The sequence below is a fragment of the Triticum aestivum genome, chromosome 7D, assembly GCF_018294505.1.
Source record: "Triticum aestivum cultivar Chinese Spring chromosome 7D, IWGSC CS RefSeq v2.1, whole genome shotgun sequence".
NCBI lineage: Eukaryota > Viridiplantae > Streptophyta > Magnoliopsida > Poales > Poaceae > Triticum > Triticum aestivum.
This window is the reverse complement of record NC_057814.1, coordinates 506,730,349-506,739,964: the sequence shown is the minus strand read 5'-3', so window position 1 is coordinate 506,739,964 and position 9,616 is coordinate 506,730,349.

The following is a 9,616-nucleotide window of genomic DNA, read 5'->3' as shown; positions in this document are numbered from 1 at the left end:
TGAAGTGCAAGCGCCATGTAATTGCTTTACTTTCTATGTGTTAGCGATAGTTGTAGAAGCAATAGTTGGTGTGACAACCTCGACGCAATGACGCTATGATGGAGATCAAGGTGTCGAGCTGGTTGAGGGAGTCCTGGATTATGGGGTCCTCGGGCGTCCGGCCTATGTGACATGGGCAGACTGGTGGTCTATGAAGATACAAGATAGAAGACTTCTTCCCGTGTCCGCATGGGACTCTCCTTTGCGTGGATGGCAAGCTTGGCATTCGGATATATAGATTCCTTCCTCTGTAAACCGACTTTGTACAACCCTAGTCCCCTCCGGTGTCTATATAAACCGGAGGGTTCAGTCCGTAGGGGCAATCACAATCATACAGGCTAGACATCGAGGGTTTAGCTATTAGGATCTCGTGGTAGATCAACTCTTGTAATCCTCATACTCATCAAGATCAATCAAGCAGGAAGTAGGGTATAACCTCCATCAAGAGGGCCCAAACCTGGGTAAACATCGTGTCCCCCGTCTCATGTTACCATCGACCTTAGACGCACAGTTCGGGACCCCCTACCCGAGATCCACCGGTTTTGACACCGACATTATTGGTGCTTTCATTGAGAGTTCCACTGTGACGTCGAAGATAGGATTAATGGCTCGCCTTGTTATCAAGGATATCACCTCCGGAGGAGCCCTGGCCTCAGGCCAAACCCTCCGGCTGGGCGGCTTCACCATGGCCGCCCATTCGGCCGTTAAGCCGATGATGACTTCTCGGGTCATTGAAAATCGTCTCCATGTTGACTCTGAATACTCCAAGCGGATGGATCCGGTGGAGTTGTCATCTTTAAATGAACTCCTGGATCGCATCGCCGCCCTGGGGGTCGCTACAGACTATGATCAGATTGAGCTTAAACCTGACCAGAGAGAAATCAAATCTCCGTCGATCACTCACCAGATATCGGTCGTAGAGGAGCAAAACAACTCTGCCTCTATGTTGAAGACGAACTATGTTCGGATTTCCGAGCTCGAAGAGCCGGATACCTGTATGCGGAACGACACGCCTAGTCCTCCGAACCTAGAATCGGACGGTGGGCCTGAAAAGTCAGTTGACATCCTGGAGCCCGAACTGTTAAGCTCGGAAGTTTTTCAAACTCCGGATCCCAAATCGGGTCAGGGTTCAGATTTAAAGCCACCCACCCACCACAAGCAATATTCGCCAAACAATTCCAGACCTCTGGATACATGCGACCTCATGTACGTATGACAGCAGTCTCAGGAAACAGTCCATCACTTTCGGGCCAGATTCCTCCTTGTCAAAGACAAGATTAAAGATTGCCGTGACGAGGACGCGGTTTTAGTATTCTGCAATAATTGCATGGTTGAAGGAATCCTCAACGCCATCAACCGCCATCGCGTATTACACTTCACTGACTTGGCAACCATAGTACAGAAGTACTGCGCAATGGAAAGCGCTTGGAAAACTCAGACAGCTCACTGGGAACCACCGGTTTCCACTCAACCCCTCGGGCGGGCAAAAAGGGCGCACCCTCGCGGGGCGCCTGACCCCATAGTAAGAAAACTAAGCCCACTACGGGACGCGGAACAGTTCTGGAGGGATGGCTCGACAGGCCATGCAAAATACACACAACACCGGATACCATACCATCCCATAGCCTTAGAGCATGTTGGATACTCCGGCAGGTGGCTAAGAGTGGCGAGGATATCCTCACCAAAAACACCTTAGAGCACCCCCCCCCCGAAAGACGACGGCCTCAGAGTATTAACGGTGTTCGAGACTTTCACCTCAAACAATCGACGCAAAAGGGCACTCCGCGACCTCGCTGAAGTCTGCCAAGTCGCAGCAATAAACCCATGGAACGACACAGCCATAACTTTCAATGCCAGTGATGAACCAAAATTCAAAATAGTCCGGGCACCAGCCGCCTTGGTCCTCATTCCAATTGTGGACGGCTTTCGGCTCACTAAAGTGCTCATGGATAGCGGCAGCAGACTAAACCTCATCTATGAGGACACACTCAATAAAATGGAAATAGACAGGTGCCGCATCGAGCAAAGTAACACGACCTTCCAAGGAATCATTCCCAGCCGGGAGGCGCGATGCGCGGGGAAAATCACGCTCGACGTGGTATTCGGCACGCCGGAAAACTATCGGTCCGAAGAGATAACCTTCCAGGTGGCCCCTTTCAACAGTGGATATCACGCCCTGTTGGGGCGGGACGCATTCACGCGTTTTCAAGCGATACCCCATTACAGGTATATGAAGCTCAAGATGCCCGGGCCCAATGGTATTATCACTCTCGCCAGTGATCCGGACATAGCACTCCGCACCGAAAACAAAACCGCATCCGTGGCCCTCGAGGCATTGTCTGAGGCCCTCGCGGCCGAAGAGTTAACCGCACTATGCTCCACGGTGGATAGGGACAATGTAATCCTGGATAAGCGACCCAAATCCAGCTCCTTTAAACCAGCGGACGAACTAGTAAAATTTCAAGTCCACCCTACGGACGCCAAGAAGACAACTTCCATCGGGGCACAGCTGGACCCAACGGTTGACGCCGCACTACGAGAGTTCCTGCGCGAGAACTGGGACATATTCGCCTCGCACCCTTCTGATATGCCAGGAATCCCACATAGGTTGGCCGAACACAGCCTCAATATATTGAAGGGATACAAGCCGGTCAAGCAAACATTGCGGCGCTTTTCCGAACCCAAATGACAAGCCATGGGGGAGGAGCTAGCCAAGTTAATCGAGGCCGGATTCATCAGAGAAATAAAACACCCAGACTGGCTAGCAAACCTGGTGATGGTGCCAAAGAAGGATAAATCCTGGCGCCTGTGCGTCGATTTCAAAGACCTCAACAAGGCCTGCCCTAAGGATCTCTTCCCCCTCCCCCGCATCGATCAGATTATTGATGCTACTACACGACACGACTCACTGTGTTTCCTCGATGCATACTCCGGATACCATCAAATCAAAATGAAGGAGTCCGATCAAGCCGCAGCGGCATTCATTACCCCATATGGGCCTTTCTGCTTCAACACTATGCCCTTCGGGCTCAAAAATGCCGGTGCCACCTACCAACGCATGATTCAAACATGCCTGGAGAAACGAATCGGCAAGACAGTTGAAGCATATGTGGATGACGTAGTCATCAAAACTAGGCACGCTAAGTCACAAATAAACGATCTAAGTCTCACATTCGACATCCTCCATACATACGACATCAAGCTCAATCCGAAAAAGTGCGTTTTCGGTGTTCCTGCTGGAAAACTGTCGGGTTTCATCGTTTCCAATAGAGGAATTGAGGCAAACCCAGTCAAAATCCGAGCTTCACAATTGGCTACACCAACAGACCTTAAGCAGGTCCAAAAACTAGCCGGATGCGTAGCAGCGTTAAGCCGCTTTATCTCCAGACTAGGAGAAAAAGCATTGCCACTTTATCGCCTTCTCCGACGCACCGACCACTTCGAGTGGACGGATGCGGCAACTGTTGGACTAGAAGAAATAAAGGCTCTTTTAGCGAGCAGCCCAATCCTGGTCGTGCCAAACGTCGGTGAACCAATGTTATTATACATATCCGCAACACACCAGGTGGTGAGCGCGGTGCTCGTCGTTGAGCGAGAGGAGGACGGACACAAATTCCCACTTCAGAAACCGATATACTATGTATCCACTGTCCTCACACCATGCAAATCCCGGTACCCTCATTACCAAAAGATATCTTACGTGGTCTTCATGGCATCCCGGAAGCTATGACACTACTTTCAAGAGTGCTCGATTACGGTGGCTTCCGAAGTACCACTCAATGACATAATGAACAACCACGACGCTACGGGCCGGATTGCCAAGTGGGCCATTGAGCTCCTGCCATTCGACATAACGTACAAACCGCTCCGAGCCATTAAATCCCAAGTATTGGCCGACTTCGTCGCCGAATGGACAGAAGCCGAACTCCCTAAAGAATACGGAACATATTCCAACTGGGTCATGCACTTCGATGGCTCCAAAATGTTAGCGGGCTTAGAAGCGGGCGTTGTCTTAACGTCCCCCACTGGAGACACAGTCCAGTACGTACTCCAAATATTATACACAGACTCCAACAATGCAGCCGAATACGAGGCCTTATTGCACGCTCTTCGGATGGCTGCCTCCATGGGCATACAATGCCTGGAGGTGCGCGGGGATTCAAACCTCGCAATATCCCAAATAAATGGAGACTTTGACGCCAAAGATCCGAAGATGGCGGCCTATCATAACGCCATACTCAAAATATCAGCTCAGTTCGAGGGACTCGAGTTTAATCATGTGGCTCGAGAAAGTAATCAGGCGGCGGATGTCCTTGCTCGCATTGGCGCCAAGCGTGACCCCGTCCCACCTAACATCTTTCTGGAAAGGCTCTTCAAGCCATCCGTGGTGTGGCAAGGGGAGAGCGGCAACGCCAGTCCGGATCCGATTATACCCCCAGATTCCGAACACAATACCGATATCATCGGAGGCTCAGCCACCGAAATAACACCATCGGCCAATCTTATAACGGCAGTAATTGCCCCATGGACCGAACCCTTCTTGGCCTACCTTAACAGGAGAGAGCTCCCTGAGGATCAGAATGAGGCTCGCTGCATTGTCCGGCGCTCGAAAGCCTACAAGGTCCATGACGGAGAGCTCTACAAGAAAAGCGCTACCGGAGTCCTTCAAAGGTGTATCTCCAAAGAAGAGGGATAGCAGCTCCTGGCCAAAATCCATGCTAGCCTTGGCGGTCACCATGCCGCAGCTCGGGCCCTTGTAAGTAAGGCTTTCCATACAGGTTTCTTTTGGCCGACGTCCCGAGAAGATGAACAGGACCTTGTCCAACGTTGTGTCGGATGCCAGCTTTTCGCCAATCAAAGCCATATGCCGCCTACTACTCTAAAAACAATCCACATTACTTGGCCTTTTGCGGTCTGGGGGCTTGATATGGTTGGCCCCTTAAAGGAGGAAGCCATAAGAAAAAATACCTGCTAGTCATGGTAGATAAATTCACCAAATGGATAGAGGCCAAACCAGTGAAAACGGGCGAAGCTGGACCGGTGATAGACTTTATATCCGGTGTCGTGCACCGTTATGGTGTCCCACACAGCATCATCACCGATAATGGCTCCAATTTCACAGCCGATGAAGTGAAATCCTGGTGTGCTAAATTGGGCATTAAGCTCGATTACGCCTTGGTCTATCATCCACAAACAAACGGTCAAGTCGAATGAGCTAATGGTCTTATTATGAGAGGCATTAAGCCTAGACTAGTGCGGTCGTTGAAAGAATTAGATAAGCACTGGATTGAGGAGCTCGACTCCGTACTCTGGGTGCTGCGGACCACGCCCAATCGCACTACCGGATACACACCATTTTTCATGGTGTACGGCGCAGAGGCCGTTTTGCCCTATGACATCATTCATGACTCACCTCGAGTGCGCATGTATGAAGAGAGAGAGAGAGAGGCCGAGTTGGATCGGCAGGACAGTCTAGATGCCTTGGAGGAGGAGCGCAACGTTGCAAAAGCCCATTCTGCATTCTATCAACAATAGGCTCGCAGATATCAAAGCAGAGAGGTGCGGGACAAGACTTATAATGTTGGTGAACTCGTTCTACGCTTGCCAGAAAAGAAAAAGGACAAACTCAAGCCCAAGTGGGAGGGTCCCTTCATCATAGATGAAGTGCTCACTGGAGGAGCGTACCGCCTGTGTGATGCATCGGACAATCGCCTAGAGCCGAACCCGTGGAACGCCTCCAGACTCCGAAGATTCTACGCCTAGAGCCGGACTCTTTGTTCGTTTTCTTCTCCCTTTTTCTCTGTCTTTTCCTCTCTTTAACTTTTTTCTAGCTTTAAGTTCTTGTGCGGCTAAACCGCACACCTATGACATACACATCCTTAAATGTACACACTCATAATACCTGGGGGCTTCTCTTATAGAAGCTTATTATTATTATTATTATTTTACGAGCATCAAGCTCCCCACATATGTGTCTTTTTTCTCATATGTACCTTTTCTTCGCCATTATATGCACCGCTATGACTTAAGTTTTGGCCAAGCTGGGTTGCGTGGCTCCTGTGCTTATGCCCTACGTTCCCGTTTGTTCGGCTAGGGCATAAAGGGAGCACCTCTGCGATTGTTACAGCCGGGTCATCCAGACATGTACCTCAGACTGGGTGAAGCCGAAAGCTAGCGTTCTTAAGGGAATATTCGGTAGGCAGACTAAAGACATTTTACATTCATTACACTATGAACCCCCAGATGTTACGTATACTATGATTTTTCGATTACAGTTTGGACATGCAAATTAACGCATGTTAACCCAGGGAAAGGAACCCTTAACGGAACTATTCTCCCTGGAAGATGTTTCTTACAATCAACATGTAATATAACATAGCTAGCCGGATACAACTTGTCTGTTCAAGCAACTATGACCCCTACGCCTGGTTTCCACGCATACCCCGGTCTATATTACCGTTTCGGTATTCGGAAACACTCCACGCCTTCGGGTCCAGAGGTCGAAGCGAAAAGGTCTGCCATGACAATCGTATTACAATCCGGCTAGGGGCAAATTTGTCAATTGAAGTACATAGTCACTTCGACTCAAAAACTTCTTCCTCTATGCCGTCCAATAGGCTGTCTAGCCTACAATCCTGTTGGGACAATTCGGCGGCTACCTTTACTTGGTCATACACCAAACTAACTGGAATTTCTTTCACATCTGACCCCCGAGGTCCAACCCGGGCCATATGATTTGGATCAATCTTGGTGTATCGTGTTTTCACCATGGCCCAGGCCTCTCGCGCAACTTCTCGGCAGGCCGATATCTTCCATAATCGGAAGTGCCGCCGAGCTCCTTGGAATAGCTTCACAAGCTCCTCCATACTTCCTGGAGGAGAGGCGGATGGCCACAAAGCTTTGGAAACGCTTCGCATTGCTTGCCGAGCTCGCTCGTGCAGCTGGGACAGCTCGTGCAGCTGGGACAGCTCTTGCAGCAGGTCGCCTTGAGAGCCGGACATTTCTTCTTCGGGACGGCCAGTCACCATACCTGCAGACATAAATCTGTTAGATCATTTCTTCGCTTAATTACATAAAGGCAAGTTCAAAAGCATACTAAATATGCCGCCTCGTAGCCTCCTTTTCTCCTTGACGGTGTTAGCCAGCTGGGCTCGCACATCTTTTAGTTCTTCGCCCAGCAGGGTATTGGAATCCTGCAGCTTGTTCTTTTCATCCATGACCCATGTCAGCACACGTTCGCCTGCAGCCAGTTGCCTTTTGGCCTCTTGTTCGCCCGCTTGCGCGACTTTTAGTGCCTCCTTCAGTTGATCTAACGATCCTGCCATGGGAAATACAACAGTATTAATATTGCTAGTATATGATTATATTTTTCTCGATGGACGGGAGCATTACCAGGCGGTGCCTCCTTGGATTTCTCCAGTTCGACGGTAGAAGCAGCTAGCTGGGTCCAACACTGTTCCAGCTCTTGAGACAGCAGGTTGTTCTTCTCCGTGAGCGCCTGGTTATACAATGATCCTTAAATCGGTTGTACCAACTGCTTCAAGTCTCGGGGGCTACTGGTATATGATTATCAGATCTGTACAATGCGTACTTACCCACATATCCTTCAAATGCTGGTCTGTGGCTCTGGCAAGCCCATCTCGAGCAGCTCGGATGTATGCATCAGCCGAGCTGAAGGCATTAAATGCCTCTTTTGTAAAGCCAGGGTCACGAAGAGCGGCCCTCCGGCGCCGATGATTCATGGCGCTCTCCACTTCAGAGTTCGTGACGGATACATCATCTGAATCCTCTGTAGGAGGACAGTCCAGCGTCACTCCTATATCAGCCCCTGTCCGTAAGGCGGGGTCCGAAACCTGACTGGTGGAGGCGCGACCGGCAGAATCCCCGAACATAGTCCGGCGAACGCCCTTCCTGATAAGACATAGCGGACAATGTCTCAGTTTGATGGGACTACCAAGGGGCGTATTCAAAAGAAAATCCATACCTCTTTGATGAAGGCTCTGTCGTGTTGTCATTTGCCTTCCTCATCGAAGATCTGCTCGGCGCGGGCGCCGCTCTCTTAGGAGACGCCTTTGGTGCAGCATGGCGCGTCGAGCGCCTCCCCTTTGGAGCATGAAACAGTGCGATGGGTGAGGCGTAATGAGGAAGCCCTTTCGAAGGAGATGTCTCCCGATTACTTACATGCGAGGTAGGAAGAGGCCGGGATAGTCGGCAAAGATGGCCACTTCTGGGCCGTCATAGCTCGCCTGGTAGAATACTCCCTCTTCGAGTTCTACAAATACATCCGGATCCTCTTCGAATCCGGGGTCAAGGTCCCGGTTATGATCCTCTGGCTGTGGTGCGGGGCTATGGATCCCCGCAGTACCTTCCGCCATTCCTGTTACAAATGGATGGGTTAATATCAATTAAAGGTGACTCAGGGGGAGGATTGAGTAAAGTGGTGGGATTAAAACTCACCTAGCTAGGAGGACTGTACATGGAAAATCCATCTCGATGTTTAAGATGAGTGAACTCCTCTTTCTCCCCTTTGTACAGTTCGGCCAATATTTTTGCCAAAGCGGCGGGGGTGTCCGGACCCTTTCATCCGTAGCGTGAGGCGTCATCTTCCCCATTGTAGTGCCACATAGGGAGCCCTCTGAATTGGAGCGGCTGGACACCCCGCACTATGGAGGTCGCCATTACCTCGATTATTGATAATCCGGACTGGGCGAGTGTCCTTACCTTGCCCATTAATTGATTGACCTCCACGCTATCTTCCTCCTCGAGGCTCCGAGGGCCCCAGCTGTGGCGCTTCTTCAATGGAGCACTGGAAAATTCGGGAAGACCCATACGGATTGGGTCGGGGAGAGCGACGTCCTCAATATAGAACCACTCTGAGGACCACTCTTCATATGCCTTCTTCGGTGTGCCGGATAGGTATCCGGTCCCAGCTATGCGCCATACCTTGGCACCGCCCACCTCGAATACCGATCCCTCTTGGGTGCGAGGGACGAGGCAGAATAGCTTTCTCCATAAATCAAAGTGGGCCTCACAGCCTAGGAATAGCTCGCAAAGAGCAACAAAACCCGCGATGTGTAGGATTGAGGCCGGCGTGAGGTTGTGCAGTTGGAGGCCATAATTGTAACATCCCAAATTTTCAATTTAGAATGTTCTACATAGATCATTCTTGCATGTCATATTTTATTGCATTTTGTTTTGTGATCCTGGAAATTCCACGCAACTCAAGGACCCACGGAGAGAGTTGGGGATTTCGTTATTTTCATATTTGGGTTTTCTCAAATTTTGAAAATAGGATCATTTGTTTTAATTATTTTTCTCTCCGAAAATATTTCATATCAAAATATACGAGAGGAGATAATATGACTTCTCCACAAATAATGAAATATTGGAGGAAAAATATTAAAAACAAATATTTGATTTTATTTGGTTTTATTTGAATTAGGAAAAATACGCATTTTTCAAAATTGCATTTAGGCCCAAATAAATGTTCATCTCGTCCGGCTTATTTTTAGAGGATGGGGAAAATTTATTTCGGGATTTTTGGAGTCTGTTTAGTATTTCTTTTCTTACTTTTTCT